Genomic DNA, 20,831 nt, shown 5'->3' with positions numbered 1-20,831 from the left:
CAAGGTTAACAAGCTTGCAGATCATTATAAAAAGATATTTCTATAAAGCAGCAATGAGCAATGAAATTAAGAAAAACTTCCATTTATAGCACCATCCAAAAAATACTTAGGAATTAATTGAACAAGTGCAAACTGAAGGACAAGCTGAAAACTACAGAACAGAGCTGGAAAGAGTTAAAGGAGCTCTTAAGAAACGGGAAGACATCTATGTTTACATGTTGGAAGGTGTAATTCTGTTCAGATGGCAACACTCCACAAATTGTTTTATAAATTCAAAACAATTCTTGTCAAAATCGCAGTCTACTTTTCACAAGATTGCCAAACTGATGCTAAAATTCATGTGGAAATTCACATGATCCAAAATAGCCAAAATAGTCTTAAAAGGAAGAATAACGTCGGAAGAGTCACATTTCACAACTTCAGAACCTGCTGCGGGAAACGAGCCAGGGTGGGGACCACGCACGCGGGGGCCGGGGGGCCTGAGACACACAGCAGCATCGCCCCCTAAACCAGCTGAGTGGGTGCCCACACCCCACTTCACTGAGATCAGCGCCGGCTTTTTCATGTCACTGAAAACCCTTAAATCCACCCTTTAGAGTCCTCTTAGGACCATCAGGAATATGTGTTCCAAAAATTCTTTTAAAACAGGACATTTGTTTTCAGTCTTTTCCACGTCCAAGAACACTTTTCTGCTGACTTCAGTCATGAAATAAAAATTTCTAAAACCCCATGTCTCTAGTTAAAGTCTCCCTTCACGCAGCAGTCTCGGAAGCTGCTGGATTGGTTGAGAGTTAAGTCCTTTTTGGGCTAATTTCCCCGACGAATTAGTCAGCTCTTCAGAAAGTTTTCAAGGCAGAAATGCTCTTTCATAATACGTCGTGTCGCTGCTTGAGCTTCATGTAGCAGAAGGTTCTCGGGCCCACTTCTTGTTCTCATCTAGGTTTTGTTCCGTTCCCCGCCCCCCTCCCCAACACTTGCAACTCCCGTGGAGGACGGGTGAAGATTCGCTCAGGTGTGTGACTCTGCACCCAGGGGTGGTTTCCCATCACAGAGCAGCGCCCCGCCCTCCCCGGGCGTCCCCTGCGGCGGGCAGCCTTCCCCGCCGTCCCTGCCGCCCTTCACTTGCGGGAGCCAGGGTCCAGGTCCCTGACCTCCAGAGTGGGACAGAATGAGCTCATAAAGCTTGGGGCTTCTCTGCTGGAAGACAGCTGTCTGGCAGTCCACCTGCCAACCCTACAAACAGCAAGAGCTGGAAGGCACGTTCACTGTGTCCTCAAAATTCAGAGGAGATCTTTACTGTTCAAAGGTCAGTGGAGCCGGTAAATGAAACGGCCTGGCCGTCACGTTCGCCTGCTGCCTCCCAGCGCAGGCAGGGCGGGCGTCCTCCCTCCCCAGGCTGCGTCGGGCTCAGGAATCCGAGGGCGGCTTCATCAGCCATCTCTTTACTCGGTGTTTGCAGCCTTTTCAAGCAGCCAGAGAAATGCTCTACCACCAGCGCGCCTCCGAGAATCACGGAAGACCAACCCCCGCCCTCCTCCCCGGAACCGCCAATATACACGTCAGTTACGGGCTCAGCCGAGCTCCGTGGACTTGAACTAAAGCCCTGATCTCGTCACCCCCATGACACGCGTCAACTGGGCTCTTAGCAGTCCTCCCCAGGCGTTCGTCACGGCCGGAAGGCAGGGTTCAGGCACGTTCTGTTTCCTCCTGAACGTTTTTCTTTTCTCCCAAATAAGCCAACGCCTGCAGCGCTCATCTCTTGCGATGAGATCATTTACACCTTCTTACTTCCAGCCACGGATTCATGGGTGTGGGAAGAAGATTCTTCTTTTTCACAGATCTCATCATTAAGCCATTTTCAACAATGAATCAGGAGATATAGTTAGTTTTTGGGGAGATTTTTCTAAGATTTTTCCAGAAGTCCTTTCTCTGAAACACAACCACTGTCAGTACTTGCTTACGAAGCTGGAGCTTTGGAAGTTTGTTAAGTTCACTTGAGGCCTTGGCACTGCTTAGCAAGGTGATGCCATTTCACCCTGGAGCAGTCATGTTCTCTGTGTCTGATCCCTCATCTGGCTTCACATTTTCAACTGAATAAATGTACTATCTTATAAGAATGCATTCCTTTTCTCAATAAGCAATGACACATTCTTGTCCTTAAGATGTCTTTCTTTGAGCTGCATCAAACTGTAATTTACCAGGTTTGGGGTTTTATTGATGTCTTTTGTTCTAGTTTTGGGAGCAGCGTTTTCAAATTTAAGTTCAACAATTCATGAATAAAATGAACGTTCAGATACAGTCAGAAAAAGTCAGGAACGTTTTTCAGGTTGTTTAAATTTATTCTTGACGGTGAATGAATTGAGTCCTGCCCTTGAAATGCCTCGTTTTGTTTTCATGTTCTTGTATGAAATACTTACCAGCGCTTCCCCTGGAGAACATCCCTTTATGTTAGAAACAGCAGACAGTAACGGTGATCTACAGCCATCGCTTCACTGTGACCGTGATTATACGGTGACCGCGTCAGCATGGATCGCTTGTCTGAACCATGCAGGCCTTCAAAAATTGCTTCCTAGAACTTTCTGCTCAGCTTTGGTGACAACCGATAGTCAGGCTACTTCCTAGAGAGGGAAACCCCTTTGTAACAGGTGGGCTGCACGGTCCGCACTGGGACCCACGCTATGCCTTAGCCCTCACCGAACCACTTATTACAAATCGGTAACATTCAGAGTGTGTACCCGAGGACCGCTGGGTCCCCCAGGGTGGCGGAAGGGAAGCAACGCCCTCATCCACCTGAGGGACATCTGAAACCCGCGGCCCGTGTTTAAAACTCGTGACAACTTACTACGTCTTGTGCAGATGTGGGCATTTAAACATTTTAAATTGAAAAAAAAAGTTGGATTTTCTTAAAGAACTTACCCCCAAATCTACTTATTTAAAATTTTACACCCCTTTGTGTTTTTAAATATGCTTTTTACATCGATAACCTCCATCATGTCAACGACCCTATGACATCCTCATTTACACAGAAAAATTCAGACTCAGAGAATTTAAGTCAAGTTCTTGTCTAAAGCTAGCAGGTTGACCAGGGTTCAAAATACGTTTGTTCATTGATTTCAGATCATATTTTTAATTAAAGCGATCATTTTGAGATAGTGGTGGGCTCACATGCTGCTGTGAGAAGTAATGCAGAGAGGTCACGTGCCTTTTACCCAGCTCCCCCCCCCCCCCCGTAGCATCTCGCAGAACTAAGAACAGCACACCTGGGACGCTGGCGGTGATGCAGTCCAGACGCCGAGCACTGCCATCACCCGTCACTGCAGGTGCCCTCAGCAGCCCCTGCACGGCCCAGCTCCCGGGCAGCCAGAGGGCCAGCCTTCCCTCCTTCCCTCCTCCAACCTTTCTGCTCTGTGTAGGCCCCAGACCCTCACCGGGGAGGCCACACCGGGGAGCCCACCAGTGCAGACGCTAATCTCTGCTGGCAACACCCTCGCAGACACAGAGTCTGACCACCACCCGGGGTCCCAGCGGCCCGGTCAAGCTGACATGGAAACGTTGCAGCCTGCGTTATGACACTGGACCGAGGAAGCCGGTGTGCCGCTCACCACGCAGATTTAAAGGCTGAAACCCAACAGATGCATCTTAAAAACCAGTGTGTGACACAGGAGAAGATTTTACTTTATTTTCTGGAAATACGGAGCCAACTTTCTAAGCTCCACTGCTACTTCATGTGGGTACAGACGACACGCAGAGGAGGTGCGCCACCAAGTCCCCAACACGGAACAGCCACACACCGCGTACAGACGCCAGTGCGCTAATGCATGGATGTCCAGAAGCCAGCTTTTTAAGTTAAAGTGTAGTTGGTTTTCAATGTAGTATTAATTTCTGGTGCACAGCACAGCACAGTGGTTCAGTTTACATATATGTATGTTCCTTTTCAGATTCTTTTTCATCACAGGCTGTTAGAAGGTACTGAATACAGTTCCCGGTGCTGTGCAGTAGGACCGTGCTGTTCATGTACTTTATACAAAGTAGTCAGTATCTGTAAATCCTGAGCTCCTGACCCACCCCTCTACCCGCTCTTCCTCCGAAACAATAAATTTGTTTTCCACGTCTGTGAGTCTGTTTCTGTTTTGGAAATAAGTTCATTTGTGTCATTTTTTTCCAGACTCCACATATAAATGATAGCTCCATATGCTCATTTTTTAATTTTTATTTTTAAAAAATTCACAGGATTGAGCCTTTTCAAAGACAGAAATTAAAATTCCAGATTCATATAAAAGTGCATTTTCCGCCTTTTAATTAAAATGATTAGTGCAATTAATGGTGATTACTTTTTCTAATGAATACTTAACTTATTCTTTGGGAAATTACTTATGATTATGACTCATTACCAAATAATTGCGTGCTATTGAGTGATCTGTGTCGTGCTGTTAATTCTTTTATTTTTGCATTTCATCAAAGCTTTTCTTTCTTTTTTTTTTATTGTGTTATAGTCAGCTTACAATGTTGTGTCAGTTCGTGCTGTTAATTCTCACTGATGAAGGGATCAACATTTCTGAACTGAAATTTCCAGCCTTCTGTATAAATACGCTTTCTTTTGATAATAAAAATTAATATTCATAAATGTACTCACTTGCAATGGGCTGATGCTTGAAAAATCACTGATGGGACAGGGTATGTCATTTCTGTTGAAAGAAGAGATCCATGCTGGGTAGGCGTTAGGCTGACCTTCACTTAGTTGGGAATGTAGATCAGTTGCCAGGGGAGGAGGGACGTCCTGGAGCTGGAGGCAGACCCTCCCTCCGCTCGCCCTGCAGACCCCACCAGCTTCACACGTATCCTTTCCCTGGAGGAGATTCTCCCGTGAAAATTCCCATTCGCGCTGAGTGTGAGTGAGGTCTTCCTCCCTCTGCTGGAGGGTCAGTCCACCTGGCAGGCAGCCGCCACCCCCCAGCCTCTGCCATCACTGCTGCCCCCGGTGAGCCGGCCCGGGAAGCCTGCGCGGAACAGCAGGGCGCAGGGTACCACACACCTGCCAAGTCAGATGTCCGTGTTCCCATCCCAGCGCCACCACACATACACCCTGCGAGCTGCAGATGGACAAGTACCACGTGTTAGCTTCAGTTTCTTCGTTTGTAACAAGGGCACAACTACAGCCCTGGGCTGCTGAGGGCAAGACCCTGAGCTCAATTCCCGGTGCACGGAGATGTCCCGCAGCGGAGAGCAGCTGCCATCATTGTGAGCAGTCACTGCCGCCGCACACCGTCCCCAACGACTGCTACCCGGACCACGATGAGCACGATACAGTATTCTGTACGCTTTGCCTTACTGGGAAGAAAAATTCTAAGCGAGGAAGAGGTTCAGTCACAAATACCCAGGAAAACGCAGATTTAGCTTATAAAGTGATCAAACTTCCCCTGGATATTTTGCAACAACACTTTCAAGGTTCACTTGCCGTATTTGGCACTGAACCTGCATTCTTAGCAAGAGCTCAAAGGTCTCTGACTTTTAGGTGCCTGGCTCAACGTACATCTGAAAATATCTCTAGGATGAATAAAAGGATTTAACAGATATTTATGAAATGAACCCTTTCAAGTGGCTGCTTCACAGCGCTAATGACATCTACACTTAGAATATTACAAACGTCAATGTTTTTGTGCGTTCCCCATTCTTCCCATATTATCAGGGTGTCTTCACAGACCACGTCAGAGCACAGAGGCAAAGCCTGCTCATGTGCACAAGTCTGAGCTTGTCCACCAGGTGACTGTGCCCTCATGAAACATCTATAATTTCTTAACCAAGTAAGAAGGGCCAAATACTTTTTTGCATGATATAATATATAATACATGTTGTGATATAATAATATAATTATATATAGTTACATATAATTATACATAATAATATTGTGCATTATAATTATATGTATATAATTATACATATATAGTAATTATACATAATAGTTATAATTATACATAATTATGTTGTGTATAATTACATGTAATATTTTAATTAAATTACCAAAAAAAGTGAAGTACTTCAGACTTGACAGCTTCTACCCCCACTATCTTAAGATAATGTGATATATTTATTGGATGAAAATATCAACTTCGGTTTACTTCTTAAAATTTCACTCACAGACTTGAGTTCTGGAAAGAACGCTTCAGACGGGCTCAAGGTAACATGACCAATCCCTGATACCACTGGTGTCGTCTGGATTCCCACAGGCAGATCTGATCAACGTCCTGCCAAGCAGAGTAAAGAAATAATAACCTCGTGAGGAGAAGCCCGATGCCGGAGGCGGCAGCCAATGCATTTAATAAAACGAGTGGTGGCCCGAGACCGTGGGCCCTGCGCACTCGCTGAAGCTTGGTTAGCTTGACAGTGTTATTTTTTTTGGCCCCCAAATCTCTGGAATCTGTCTAATGCACATTTTATCTTCAAGGAAGAATTTTTATTGAGGATATATGTGCCAGAGCTGGCAGGAGGCACTTAAGATACCAGTTCTAAGTACGTGTGGTTCCAAGATGGCTGAACAGAGCTGAAGCCAGCATCAGCACGGGGGCCGACTTAACCCACGAGAGGCCGCCCGCGCTTCTGCCCTGCGAGCTGCTTATCAGAAAGCGGAAGAGACGAAAAACCAGTCCTAACACGGACTAAAGGCTGGGGGGAGTGGGGGAGGCGGGGGGGCGGTGCCTGAGGGTCTGCGGGTCAAACATGGACTAAAGGGGGCAGTGCCTGAGGGTCTGTGGGTCGCCGCTCACAGGTGGTGCCTCTCCCGGGGGCCCCTCAGACTGGGGGGGGGGGGGGGTCGGGCCACGTCACGTCACCCTCGGCAGCTGCTTCTGATCTAGAGAAGGGAGACTGTAACGGGTTGTGTCTCGGGGCTGGTTTGAGGGCACTGCTTGTCACAAGGCACCTCCTTTATCTCCCTGCCTTCCCCATCCAGCCCTCCGTTTTCCAAAGCTTTTCTGAAATGGCAGGAAGCTCATTCAAGAGTGACTGCTGCATCACTGACAGCACCAGATGAAGCAGGAGCAGACGACTGACTATCCTTAAGTTGTGCGAAAACCCTTCACACGACTCTAGAAACGCGTCACTGTGCAGAATCCCCAGCCGCACGGCCGTGCCTCCACGCGGCCGGCGGACACACACACTGGGTATAAAGCAAGGAGCTTAACTGATTTAAAGTGGGCAGCTGTCGACTCTGTGAGCACCACTGATTCAAATACCGGAACCAGTCAGAGTGCAGGCAGGAAACAGCATCCACCCCAGACGGTTTAAATGCTGAGTCCTTAGGTAAGGGACGGGGTGTGGTCAAGATTCAGGAAGATGACGACGTTTGCTGAACTGTCTAGAAAGGGCAGCCTTTTGACACTACAGCCCGAAGGGGCAGGAAAGAAACAGTCCGACTTCGGTTTTGTTCTACCTCCCGATGGCACGTCTGTGATTCCCAGCACTCTCCCAGCTGGCAGCCTCTGCAAAGCGTCTGGGATGAGGGGGCACAGGACAGGGAACGATGAGGGGAGACAGTGCGTCTGGGGGAGGAAGTGCAGAGTGACTCTCTCCAGTTGGAATCCTCTCCTGCCCTGCGGTCACCTGGGGAAAATCCCATCCCGAGCGTACGGGAGTCACAAGGTGTCCCCGGCCATCGAGTGTCACAAGATGACGTAAGTACTGTTACACTTCCTCCTGGAACCTGCAGTCTGTTAGACTCCGCTTATGTACTAATGGAATACTGAAGGGGCAGGAAATGATTAAAGGCAAACGCTCGGAGCTGCCATAGCCAGCCCCTGCAAAAGGTCGCTGGGCCAAGGCTGAGGTCACCACTTCCTCCTCCCACCAGTTATTTTATGCCCCTTTCCTCCACCAACACCTTCACTCAGTGAGGTTCAGTACCAGGAGTGTGACACAGACGTCCAGTCCTGACAGACCTCAGTGCTCGGTGGCTTGTCTCTATCAAGACATCGGCACGTACTTTTGGACACAGGAAGCCCAAGGTGTGCTCTGGGACACCTGGCTTCCAGCTGTGGCCTCACTGGCCCAGATACCTTCAAGAAACCTGGTGTCCTCTTGGCAAGTGCAAGCAGGCACCTGCGCCAGCAGAGTCCCGTCCTCTCTGACTGCCCTCTCGGTGGCATGTGGCACCCAAAATGGCTGCGGAGCATCCCAGCCTCCGGGTCTACACTGCCTTTCTTGGGGGAGGTGGCTTCCTCCAGGGAACTAAGACCTCCAAACCGTCAAGTTCAAGGGCGAGGTGGAGAGCATAGACTCCTTTGTGGCTGGGAGGTGAGTGAGGGACGCTCAGTATGACCCCTCCTCCAGTGCCCGCCCAGACTCCGGTGTTCTGCCCACGGGTGGCAACAGCACCGCGCACTGGCTGCACGATTAAAGCAAATGCTGTATCCATTAGGGTCATATTCCATGCGTGAGGGGCAGGCGACGGCAGACACGGAGATACACCACTAAGGAACACTGCCCGTCCCAGGGCTGAAGTGTTAACAGCCAAGCGCCTTCGCGAGTCAGCCCCGCCAGGGCCTGTCCTGGCTCTGGAGAGGTGCCAAGGGCACGTTCCTCCCCGGCGCAGTCCATGTCCAGGTGGACGATGAGATCCGGCTACTTGGCCCAACGCGGAACAGCCCAGCCCCTTTCAGCTCCAGAATTCCCCAGGGGATGCGGGAGCGACCAGCCTGAATCACACACCTGTAGGTGCCCATCCCAAGGGTCCTCCCAGAGAAACACACCAGACACGGGCCTCTCCCTCAGTCCGTTTCCGGAGGACCCAAACCCCACACGCCTCCTCTCAGGCAGGGGCATGCCTGACCCTTCCACAGCCCCCGCCCCAGGAATCTCAGGCCAGCGGCTTGTGAGCGACAGGAATTTGCAGTAAGATGGTGAATTCCATGACAAAGGCCCTTCTACACTCCCTCCCTGTAAGATGAGTCCCTTGGTCAAAGCAGTGCTTTGTGGGCACCGTCTTGGCAGACGAAGCGTTCGGAACGCCCACAGACAGCAGGGCCAGGCAGAAGCATTAGGACAAGGAAAAGAAAGGTAACTCTGAAAATCATCTATTTCCCCATGAGAAACTCACTGCCCCCAGTAGGATGGAAGCTGTCCGGTGTATCAAACTCCTCCTGAACCTCCGATGTGACCCTGTCAGGAGATGGGCCTTTAGGGGGATAATTAAGATGAAATAAGGTCACAAGGCTGGAGTCCAAGTCCTGTAGGACCCAGGTCCTCACAGGGAGAGACCCCAGAGAGCCCCTGTCTGGGCTGCATGAAGAAAAGACCGTTTGAGGGCCCAGCGAGAAGACAGCCGTCTGCAAGTGGGAGGGGTCCCCACCAGACACCCACTCCGCCGGCGCCCGACTTGACTTCCAGCCTCTCGAACTGTGAGAAGATGCATTCCTGCTGTTTGAGCCTCCCAGACGGCGGTGTTCTGTCCTGGTAGCCCGAGCTGACTAGTATAACGTCCTTGCTCAACCAAGTGCTTAACTGAAGCCCAAACAGGTCAAGAGAGAAGCGCAGGTGCTAACTGACCACTTAACCGGCACAGCACCGGCCCCGGGGACGGCGGCCAGCCCTGGGCGCCGTCACTGACACGCAAGGCTCCGCTGCACGTCGCAGAAAGACAAGCTTTCACGTTGAATAAAACACCGGAAACGAGCAGAGACTAGGACGTGTATTACAGAAGGAAGAGCTACAGAGGAAAGGCACACTGAACCCGCCCGCAGATGACACTGAGGTTTAATGAAGAGCAGTGAAGCCCCAGCAAGTTCAACATCCCAGCCCGAAGGGCGGAGCCGGGGGGCACCAGCCCCGGGCCCCTCGTGCTGCAAGCACCCCGTCGTCAGAGCGCCGCGGTCTAACACGATTGAAGTAAATGAATGTAAAGTGTGCTGGGTCTAAATTTTGTGATGTTTACTTGTGTTTGATTTACATGCATCAAAGTGTCTGAAAATCGAGCCTCAGTGTGTTCTTGGTGGTGCGAGAGCGCAAGGAGATTTTTTGCCTTCTTTGTTACTGATCTTGTATGTGTGCACACGTGTGTGTGTGTGTCTGCACGTGTGGGGACCCTGTGACAACCACACCCGCCTCGAGCCCTGTCGTGCGGTACGTGCGTCTATCCTCCTGACGAGGTCGGGTTGGTGCCAAGTGACACCTGACTCGGTGGTGGTTTGTTCTTCATGTTCTGTTCCTGAAATGGGAGCAGAGGACCCTCGGGGCGGCCAGCAGGGATCCGAAGCCCTCCACCGACACTGGATCTTCTGCTCGGGCTTCAGGAAGGGCAACCGCCCTGTCTCTGCCCTCCTCGTCAGCTGGAGACGCGGCTCCCAGGGGAGACTATGGGTCTAATGGGTGCCGACGTGTCTGTTTTCCGAGTCCTGAGCACGTCAGGAGAGTGAGTCAGTCTGGCCTTTCCACCTTGTGAGTCTGAACAATGGACTTTTTCAGCTTTTTAAAAATTTTCAAAAAGCCCATTGTGCATCTTAATAAAACATCACAGGTTAATAATTCATTTCAAACATTTCTAAAGATGCTGCGTAGGAGGAACATAATCTTCAGGAACGAGGAAAAACAAAGCATCAAACCAAAACCATGGAGATCACTGAACTAAATGTATTCAGCTTTACTGAATCGCAACATAATTTTGGTTGAACCTGTCTTGGCATTCACCACTTTTCCAGACCTTAAAGATGACAGTTAAACGGGCAGCCTCGTACCTGTGTACTAGACTCTCAGTCGTGTGTTCCATCCGCTGTTTATGCTGCAAACTCTTAGACGGGAGACTCTCCTCCCTTGTCCATTTCCTGTTCCATCCAAGTAGATGAGGCTGAAATTCTGTCTCCTCTTGCAAGGTTATTGAGTTTTAAGTGGAAATTACAGGGCATAACGAACAATGGACCATGCATAATTTGTAATCAAAAAGAAACATCAATACAAATAGAATTTTCTAACGTAAAAGAGATGACTTTTTTCCTTTTTCTTTTCACTAAGTAGGAAAATTCCAGAGACTCTCAGCAGATGAGCAGAAAAGGGGACAGTGTGAGATGGTTCTGCACTGTAATAAGATGAGTTAGTAACGAGCAGAGAACACGTCACTGGACTGAAACTCAGTGGAGCTGCTGAAACCAGCTCCACCAAGGCCCAGCTCAGGCCCCGGGGCAGCGGCCTCGTCCTTCGTCTGGCACTAATTACGGAAATATCTTCTGTATGATGATCCACGATCAGACTGTCTCTCTCAATCTGTTCCACTTCCTTGTTTCAACATAGATTTATCCCATTTCTCAGTGACCTTCTATGGGCGCCATGCAAGTTCACGGCTGTTTCATTCACGCTATGTGCACATGATTTAAAGACTAACCCGGAGAAAGGGCTTTATTTTCCTGGGGAAATTAAAGAAAAACAACCACAGCAAATCAGTATCGAAAAACATATTTAAAAGCACAGGTTTCCACTGGAAAAGAACTCACGGGGAGGAAGGAACTCTACTGAAACTGTAGATCAGTGATTGTAGAGAATTACCTTCTCATGACGAGAGTTTCTGTGTCGTCTTAAGCATGAGATGGCTTTGTTCTTGAAAGATAAACAATGGATATATTCTTAAAATTTTCCATTTGCAGCTACAGTGAAATCGAGTACACGTCCAAGGGAAAATCTGTAATTTACTAGTTGGATTGGCAGAATAACAAGTCCACCGATGGACTCAGGAAGAGTGAAGAGAGAGGCTGGTCTCTCACGGGCAGTGCTGGTGGCGATGAAAAGGAGGAAGCGACAACTTTCTGCCAGGATGGGATAAGGGGCGTTCACGGGGAGACAGTCAATCTAGCTCAACAGACATGGGAACCTTTCCTCCAGCAACTGCTGGAAAGAAATGGCTTATTTCCTGAGGCTCTAATAATTCTATCATATTTTAAGTAAATTGGAAAGAAAAACCGGATTGTCTCAAAGGCTGGCAACAAGGAGGAAGAACATATTAATTTTCTGTTGCTCTGCAGCTGAGTCCCACAGACTTAGGGACTTAAGAACCGCACCCAACCCCTGGGTCAGGAGTCCAGGCCTGGCTCTGCTGGGCTCTCTGCTCAGAGCCGAACAGGCTGCAACCCCGCTGTGGCTGGGTGCGTTCTCATCCGGAGGCTGGGCCGGGGAGGGATCTGCCGTCTTCATTCCACTGGTCGTCCCACAGTGGCCGTGGGGTTGACGACCCTGGGACTTTGCCAGCTGTGAGCTGGAGGCTGCCCACGGTTCCTGGAAGCCACCTGCGGGACCACCTGCGGGTCTCTGACACAGCCAGTCATGGCTCGAGCCAACCTCCAGGAGGCCCCACCCCTCCGTCAAGGCCGTCTGTGGCCGGCTCGGGCCTCTGGAGACCATCTCCCTCTGGGTTAACTCACCACCCACTGAGGATCTGGGGCCTCAGGTACTGTAAGATCTTTCACCTTGGCCACGTTCTGTCAGCCGGAAGCAAGTCACAGGTCCAATCCACACTCACAAGGACGGGATTACGTGGGGCATGAACACCGGGGGACAGAACTGGGGGGCCTCCCCACCGTCTGCTCACCAAGAGGGGAAAGAAAAACCTCGGCGGCGAGGCCAGGCCCGGAAGCGGAGTTTGCAGGGCTCCCGAGGGGACGTCCGCCCCGTGATCACCGCGCCGTCTCCCCGTCAGGGGCAGGCTAAGACCTTTAGGCACCTCCATGTGCAATTTAAATCAAAATACAAAGCTACTTACATTAAGAGTAAAGAAACAAAGTGTAAAGAAAACCGCCTTTTCTTATGATGACTATGATGACTAATTCAATTTTTTAAACATTGCATTAACACATTTTAAACGTTCCCTTTTCGCGGTTTCTCTGGGCACCTGCATGTTGTGTCTGTTTACTGGGTGACCCAGTTTTGCTCACAGAAAAAGAGATTTTATGTCTCACTCACCTGTTTCTGAGAGAGAAGGAGATTTGCTGGGGTATTTGGGCGCACTTTCTAGTAACTTAGAGGGTCACCTGTCACACGGAGGAAGGAGCGGAAACAGAGATAATCTATTGTTTTCAAACGTGGCTCAATCTTAAAAAATTAACCACTTCTTTTCAAATACATTCATGAAAAATCTACATTTATCCTGAAATGAATTGAAAACATTAAAAAATGTACTAAAGAGTACAGTTCTCTTTTCGTCTGGTTTTACTAATTGGCTGCTAGAAAGCATTGCCGTAATTAAACTGCCTGTAAAGCCGTTCTCTGCCCCATTTTCTTCTTACACAAAGTACAGTGTTCTTTGCTCCACATCTAACGTTCTTACTAAACAGTGTTCAAAAGGGAGAAAGCAGGCGCAATTATCTTAAAAATTCTCTCAACTTATTACACACGTTACACAGATCCCTAGTTTCTGCCTTGAGAACTGACTGGTTCTTACCACATAAAACTGCTCTTCAGCATTTCAGAAGAAAAGGAAACACTGATTTGGAGTCAAGTTGCCTCAAAAGTCATGGCACATCACTGAGAAATCTTGGACTCAGACCTGCCACGTGTTTTGCAGATTTTTCTGCTTCTCCCCTGAGGCTCCATCAGTGTGTGCCCCCGCGACCTGGACACAGCGGCCCCTCTGAGCCCTGGACATAACGGCTGTGAAGCGATTGCAGGGCCGGGCGGCAGCGTCCTCTTTGTCTGTCCCCTGAACTGTGCTGGATGTCAACCTGCGCAGCCCTAATTAGCGCTCCTACTGGGCCTGCTTGTGTTCGGGCGGCGAGACCAGCTGCGGGGGCGGGTGAGCCAGCTGGCAGGCCTCCTGCTCACCTTGCTTAGGGTTCAGTTAATTGTGTCTGAGGGGCTGTGAGGCTCTCAGCGCTGCCTCTGGTCTGCGGGTCCCTCCCCCCACCACCAGGCCGCAGGGAGCCTCCCCGGGCGGGGGTGGGGGACGCCGACTCGCCACAGGCCCCTCTCCCTCACTGACTGATTTTATACCAAGGTTATAAACGCAACAGAAGCGCCGACTGTGAGCTCAGACCACTGCCTTCGTTTTTAAATCATCATGAGAAAACACCAAAAATAGAAAAAGTCATGAAGACTACATTCTTAAAATCTGGCCTCGGAATAGATCTGCCTTAAATGATTTCACGTCGCTGCTCAGCTCTGACCCCCGCGGGTTCTGGAAAGCAAGGCCCCCACCATGCAGACCCATGAGCTCGGAACGAACCGGCGGTACGTTCAGTTCCTGACGGCGTAACCGTGTGAATGAGCAGGACGTGCACCAGGTCACCTGGCAACGGCGATGCCAGGAGAGGCAAACCGAAGATTCAAGGTAACACACGCCGTTAAGCCTCCCGAGGACCGTTTCATGTTTTGGAGGCGAAGCCAGCAGTGCATGATTCCAGAGCTGCTTAAAGTAACAGTAAACAAGGAAATCATGCTGACTGTCTCACTGAAGAATGCAAATGAACCGCTGAAAAATACACCCGGGTCTAAGAGCACATTGAGAATCGGGTCCCAGCAGCAGAGGCAACCGTCTCACTGTTAATCTGGTTTTCCTTGCAGAGCAGCACCGTGCAGCTTCAGGTGAGTGACGCACAGAGTGAAGCGACGCGTCTACAATCAGAAGGAATTTGACGGTCCCCTACAAAAACGCCGTCACTCTGTTTTTCCGTCTTCCCTTACAATGCTCCCGCCAGTGATGCCAGGAGCGAAAGCGATGAAGCCCGAAGCTGCACCTCAGCTGGAAACCACAGCGACGTCACAGGGAAGTTCTTGTCCGCCTGGAAAACGCGGCTCCAACGGACACTGGGATTCTCTGGCTGATGAAGAATGTAGAGCGATTGTTTTGGAAAATGTTCTATTTCCTTCAAGAAAAATTGAAGCAAAGTTTCTGTTTTCAAGAAAGTACGTCCTTCCAGATACGGTCGTACTGTGCTTTCTCTTCTACCTCTTTTCTGCTGAATCATCTGAAACACGTGACCCAACTCAAAGCTCCAGGGAAAGCAGATTCGTCTGCAAGTCTGTGTGGCAAACCTCTCCTTTACGCTTATTTTCAAAGGAGCAGAGGCATCTGGGAAGAGAACCCACCGTCAGGGAAGAAAGGGTGAGGAACGGAAGCCCCGACCCAGGGAGAGAGCCGGGCAGGGAGGCCCGCGGTTCCGGCCCGTGTCCGTGGTGGCCAGTCTCCTCCCCAGGGTTCACCCACCGCAGGCCCGTCTCGGTGGTGGGACTCACTCAGCGACTGCAGATAAAGGCAGAAAGGTCGATTTTATAAAAGCTCAGTGAGACATGAGACTCCGGGACAGCCACTGAGGCAGCTCTCCATCAGATGATCAGACTGTAACGTGAAGGGGCCAGTTCTGACACAGTTTCAGCAGAATGCTTCAAATCTTTGCCCGTGGGCTTTCGCAGACTTCGGGAACACAGGGACAAGGTGACGGCAGTGAGGGACACCTCTGTCCTCAGCAGCGGGAAACAAGCGGCTTTTCCTGAACTCTTAGGTAGCAGCGCACTAAGGACACTGGAAAAACTTGAACGCCACTTTATTCAGGGGCTGAGATACAGAGAACTCACAGGATTTCTATTTTTATGTTAATTTTGTTTTCACTACTGCAATTCTATTAAACCGGCGGATGAGACCTGTGAAGACACAACTATACATCTAGTCGGACCTCTGTCTCAGGTTTCTTAACACCAGACCCCTTAGCCCCACCTCGTTTTTTTAAAACTTGGCTTTGTTTCTGTTCTAATAATGTAAATCTATTATAAACTTTCTGATTTTCTTTTAAATGTCATACGCATCTGTAAACTCGTAAGGACACTATTACAAGCTGGGGTTTTTTCCTAAAGCAAAAAGATCCTTTATGCCTTCTCATATTCTTTTTCATTATAGGCTCCTACAAGATAACAAATGAATTAATTAACTGAGGGGAAATAAAGCTCGTTTGTCAGCTCAGGAGGCTGGGCTGGACACAGGAGAGCTCACTGAGGAGGAGGCACTGCAGGAACCTGGCCCCAGGGGACGGGGCACTCGGTGATGCCGGAGGTCAGCTTCTCCTTTCCGGGAGGTGGATTTCCCCGGGGCAGGGGACGTGGCTCCAAGCGCCCCAGTCTCTAAGGTTTCACTCTCCGATCCAAGCAGACACCAGGACATCTGTCCATCTCCAATCTGAACTGCCTGGGGAAGAAGGCAGCCGGCCCGGGCTGAAGTCACATGTTCACCCTGGGCACACGATACGATGTCCTGGTTGTTTCCCGTTTCTCATAAAAGTGAGCGTTCAGGCAACCTGAAGTCCCCTGGATGAAGATACTTCTTCTGCAGACGCACATGAGAGAAGCACACCTGGAAAAAACGAGGCCTTGATCAGCACGTGACATCTCTGTCTGTTTCACTTCTGTCTTCAAGTTAGAACAACAAACAATGTAGACTTGGTTTTAAAAGACACTTACGCATATGAAAACTAACAGGCTTATTTATTTAAAGCATTTCTCCGATCCTTTCATTCACGGCCATAAGCTGTTAGTCTTTATGACTGTGTGGGCGGCCACAGCTACGCACGGACACAGCTTTCTCGGCCATGTCTTCTGTTAGTGCTTTGGTCTTCCTGGCAGTAAAGTCATCACCTCGCGTCTAATGCAACTTGCTAAGGTGGCCGTTGCACTGGCTGATGTGTCATCAGTCCTGGATTCTAAGGTGACCTAAAACAGCAGCAAGGATGCGGACTTCCGAGCAGTGGGAGAAACAGATGACTTGACAACTCAGAGTTCAGTGTTTCCTGAATATGCATAATTACACGATTCAAATCTAATTTAAAGATAGGTGTTGTGATTCAGTAACACGGTTAAGCATTCTTTCAAGCAGAATTTTAACTCTCACGTCCACCTGGAAAATCAGAATTGATATCAATTTGATGAACTTTTCCCACCACAAGGTCATGAAGTGGATGAAGCCCTGAAAAGTCAGCAGAGGTGATGAGAGGTGAGTTGGCTCCGTGTTACTTAAAAGCATGATCATCAGAATATGCTGATATAATTTATTCCAAATATGTAATATGTGGAACAACACAGCTGGTTGTTCACAGATCCATGCCTCATATTAACCTCTTGAAAGTTTGGCAGTAAGATTCTGAACCAGCAGGGATGAAATATGCACATTCATAGAAAACAAGCGGCTATTTGATAACGTTAAGCAGCATTTGCTTAGAGATTAAAACTTGAAAAGGACTTTCACATCCATCACTACATTTGGTTCTTCCAGCACGACGTTACTGTTGTTTGAACGAGAACATTGTAACTGAGAAATGTTACATGATTGAAAAAAAAGCTTGTGGCACAGTGGACCCCACATCTGGCATATTCTGAATTTAATTTCTTCCACCTGTAAGTTGTGTCACATTCTTTTGGATGTTTAATACTAATTTAGCATTTTTATGAGAAATAAACTTCATCGCCCAGCAATACCGTTCTTTATGCTACATGTACATAGTATTATATTTGGGTAGAATGTGTTTTCTTATTCCCACGTCTTTTGGTACAAACAACGGAAGTGGACACATTGGCTTGAAACCCGGATGTGAAACGTTTCGGCCTCTGAGCATCGTGGTGATTCAGCAAGTGAGCCGGCCACACGCCTGCTGCTGTCGGGACGGGAGACCCACAGGGCGCGCCTGCGCCGACCTGAACCTCGGGCCTCTCCTGGGTAAGACCAGCTCTCACGCACGAGGGAGCCGTGTTTGCCGAAACTCGCGCAGCCGATCCTGGCTCAGTGGCCGTTTTATTCCGGGCCCCATTCCTAGCAGGCAGGGTCATCACCAGTTTTCCGCCAACTGCAAAGATATCCTTTCCTATTCCCGTGTGATTTGGGTAGGTTTCTTCGCATATCGAAGACGCAAACCTTTTTACCAACGCCAAGCAACACTGCATGTACCAACATCCCCGTCTGAACCTGCAAGGTGACAGCCCCCAGAGGAACGTCGAGCTTTTACAGATGTTCAGCGTTTTTTCAACCTCATGGGCTTACCCAGTTCTCTTGATTTATTCAGCTGGAGACGCTGAGAGGGCTGTCGGGTCTTCTCTGACAAGGCCATATGTTTTGCAAATCAAATTCTCACACCTTTCTCTGCTATTTAGTGAAGACATTTGTCATGTAAGTGCCAGCACCAGAACCTGCCTGCCACTTTGGCATTTTGCTTGCAAATTCTTTACAAGTGCGATTATTGCTCTTCCCCGTGGTTGAGCCTTAAAGAGAGAGCGTGTTGTGAGCTGGTCCTTCTCCCATCCCAGAGGGTCCTGCTTAGGTGTGAATTACCAGGGCGTTTCGACGTCCTGTACGTGGCAACCCAAAGGCCTCCTCTCACCGCCTCCACTGGCAAAACGTCGCCCACGGCTCGTGGCGGCAGTCCCGGGTGCACCGTCGTCAGGTCCACATCCACGGTGAGAAGGCGGTGGGAGACGCTACGCGATTCCAGGTCATCACCCACCGAGTCAGGACTCAGCAAACGAAAGGGAACCTGCTAAGGCTGACGCTGGCAGATCGGCTTGGCAAGATCCAGGAGCATCCGCTTCAGTGACTTCACCCCAAAAAACATCTTCGGAATAAACACCAAGCTTTAGAAACCCCCACGTTCCGGCTGCACTGCAGTGCCTGCGTGGGTTCAGCGTGGTAGCGACACCGTCAGAAAAGATCCTCTGTGCTGCTTCCAACATGGGTCGCTGTTCGGCCGAACGATGGGTCGGGAGATTCCTGTGTGGAACCTGTGACAAAAGCGCCCAGCAAAAACACTTAGGCCATGAACGCAGTAATAAAATGGGTCCTCTACAGCTTTCTGCTTATTTGATGCCGAAGATGCATTCCTCTCACAGAGGCCCAGTGCCCCGGTGTCGCCGGAATGCTCAGACCACCTTTCTGCTCATGTGGAATTCTGTCCCTGCGTGCACCGTGTCTCCACTTCTGTAAACTGCTGTCATCCTGTCATTCCCCTTGGGTGTGGCTTGTGACATCACTTAAGTCTCTCCCAGCTTAAGCTAAAAAGGCAAAAAACCAGACAGCCAGTTTGCTGGTCTGCAGCTCATAAGCTGACTGCCACAGTAACTGGTACGAGAAACCAGGACTTAACGTCCGCTCTCACGGACTGAAGGCCAGTGAGGTCAGCACTCAGTTACAGGACACCCGGCAGCTCTGAGCACCAGCAGGGCGACGACACGCCACGCGAAGCGTCTGTGCAGGACCAGGCTTTGTTTGGGCCGCGGGCCTACAGCCCACATCCTTAGGATGGCGCACAAAGTGCCAGGGGTGCGGGACGGGATGGCCACTTTTTACCTGCGCTGTAGAGCTTTGCGATTAAAAATGACAACTTTAGTGTTTTGGCTTGAATTATGGTCATAAAATGAGCATTTGAAGAATTGAAGCACAGTTGACTTACAATGTTGTGTTGGCTTCCGGCAGACAGCAGAGTGATACAGTTACACACGTGTGTTCTTTTTCAGGCTCTTTTTCATTGCAGGTCATGGCAGCTTCGACGGCAGCCCCCTGTGCTGCACACGGGTCCTTCTGTCCCGTCTCCCAGGCCCTCAGGACGGCTAGTTCCCGCTTTTCTCTCAGTCTGTTCCCTCTCTGTCTCTGTTTTTGCCTCCAGCCCTGCTCATCTGTCTTCAGCTTCGTGGACTCCACTCCGCCATCACCTCTCTACTTTTGAGCCCAACCAGTGAGTGTATTTAGTTAAGTGATTTTTTTTTTAGTTCTGTAATTTCAACTTGGTTCTTTTTTATAACTTCTATTTTTCTTGGATTTTATATTTTCACTTATTTCAAGATTATAATACTTGCTGAATAATTTTTGAAGGCTACTGTAAAATCCTTGTCACCTAATGTCCGCACCTGACTCAACTCCGTGCTGGCATCCACTCATCATCTTCTCACACTGGAATTGTGGTTTTTCCGCCTCTCTGTATAAGGAGTGATTTTGTATCGTATGGTGGACATTTGAAAAGTGTGTTTTGAAGCTCTGAATCCTATTATTTGTACTCCTCTTTCTTTATGAGTTTTTAAACTAGCAGGCCCCTCTGCGGCACAGCCGGCAGCCCGCGTCCTCCGTCTCTCCGCCCTGGCAGCGGGGGTGCCTCACTAGCTCGGTTGCTGCCTGCGGACACCTGCCGGGAGAGGGTGGGTTTCTGGCCCCAGCACTGCCCCATGGCCTTCGAGGGGCGGTGTGAGCTCAGGTGGCGGGGGCCCAGAGCTCAGCGCAAGGCGGAGCGTGAACCTCGTTGCTACAGGACAGAGCTGGATGCTCAGCTCACCGCCGGCCCCGCCGACAGCAGTGGGGGTCCAGGGGGAGCACGGACTAGCCCCACACGCACAGCCGCACTGACGCTGGCTGAGGAGGGGTCCGGCTCCCTGCTGGGTCTCTGTGGAGGAACCCAAGCACCACCTGCTTCCACTGGCTGGAGATGGGAGGTCAGGTTCCCACTCAGACTTGCTGACAAGGCTCCGAGTTCAGCCCTTCACTGAGTAGGGGCTGGGCTGTCACCCCGCCTCGGGGGGATTCGGTGGTGCCTGCCTCTGCCCAGGGGGCATCACTTCAAATGACAGGACTAGCACAGATTTGCTACTTTCTCTAAAATGGTTCTAGAAAAAGCTTTCATTTGCATCCATCATTTGCTCAAGACTAATCAAAGTTAACAGTAATTTTGTAACAACAATGTTGAGACGTGTATGTTAGAATATAAAGAATGAAAAATAGTAGTTTTAACGTGGGCCAAGCCATCAGACTTTTACCTTCCTCTTATCTCATGTTCAGCAAGCATCCTTTGAATAAACTTGTCTTTCCAAGTATATTTACATCTGGGAATTTTAATTTACTTGAAGGTATT

The 20,831-nt window shown here is 49.6% G+C and overlaps 1 protein-coding gene across 12 annotated transcripts in view; it reads right to left on the bottom strand.

Moving 5' to 3' along the window:
- Positions 1–20,831, bottom strand: part of LOC116660511 (atherin-like) — a 209,179-nt gene that overhangs the window by 43,668 nt on the left and 144,680 nt on the right. For 4 of the 12 annotated variants that reach the window (XR_004316077.1, XR_004316075.1, XR_004316074.1 and 1 more), the window contains exons 3-4: positions 6,136–6,242; positions 4,634–4,685 (exon numbers count right to left, since the gene is read on the bottom strand). The exons of 4 other annotated variants lie outside the window; for them this stretch is intronic. The gene's annotated coding sequence lies outside the window, so the exon portion shown is untranslated. Of the gene's footprint in view, positions 1–4,633; positions 4,686–6,135; positions 6,243–13,175; positions 16,307–20,831 lie in introns of those variants that run through there. 4 more of the 12 variants (XR_004316081.1, XR_004316079.1, XR_004316078.1 and 1 more) reach the window with 2 other exon arrangements.

The sequence above is a fragment of the Camelus ferus genome, chromosome 29, assembly GCF_009834535.1.
Source record: "Camelus ferus isolate YT-003-E chromosome 29, BCGSAC_Cfer_1.0, whole genome shotgun sequence".
NCBI classification, from domain to species: domain Eukaryota; kingdom Metazoa; phylum Chordata; class Mammalia; order Artiodactyla; family Camelidae; genus Camelus; species Camelus ferus.
This window is presented reverse-complemented; position numbering and strand designations above follow the sequence as displayed.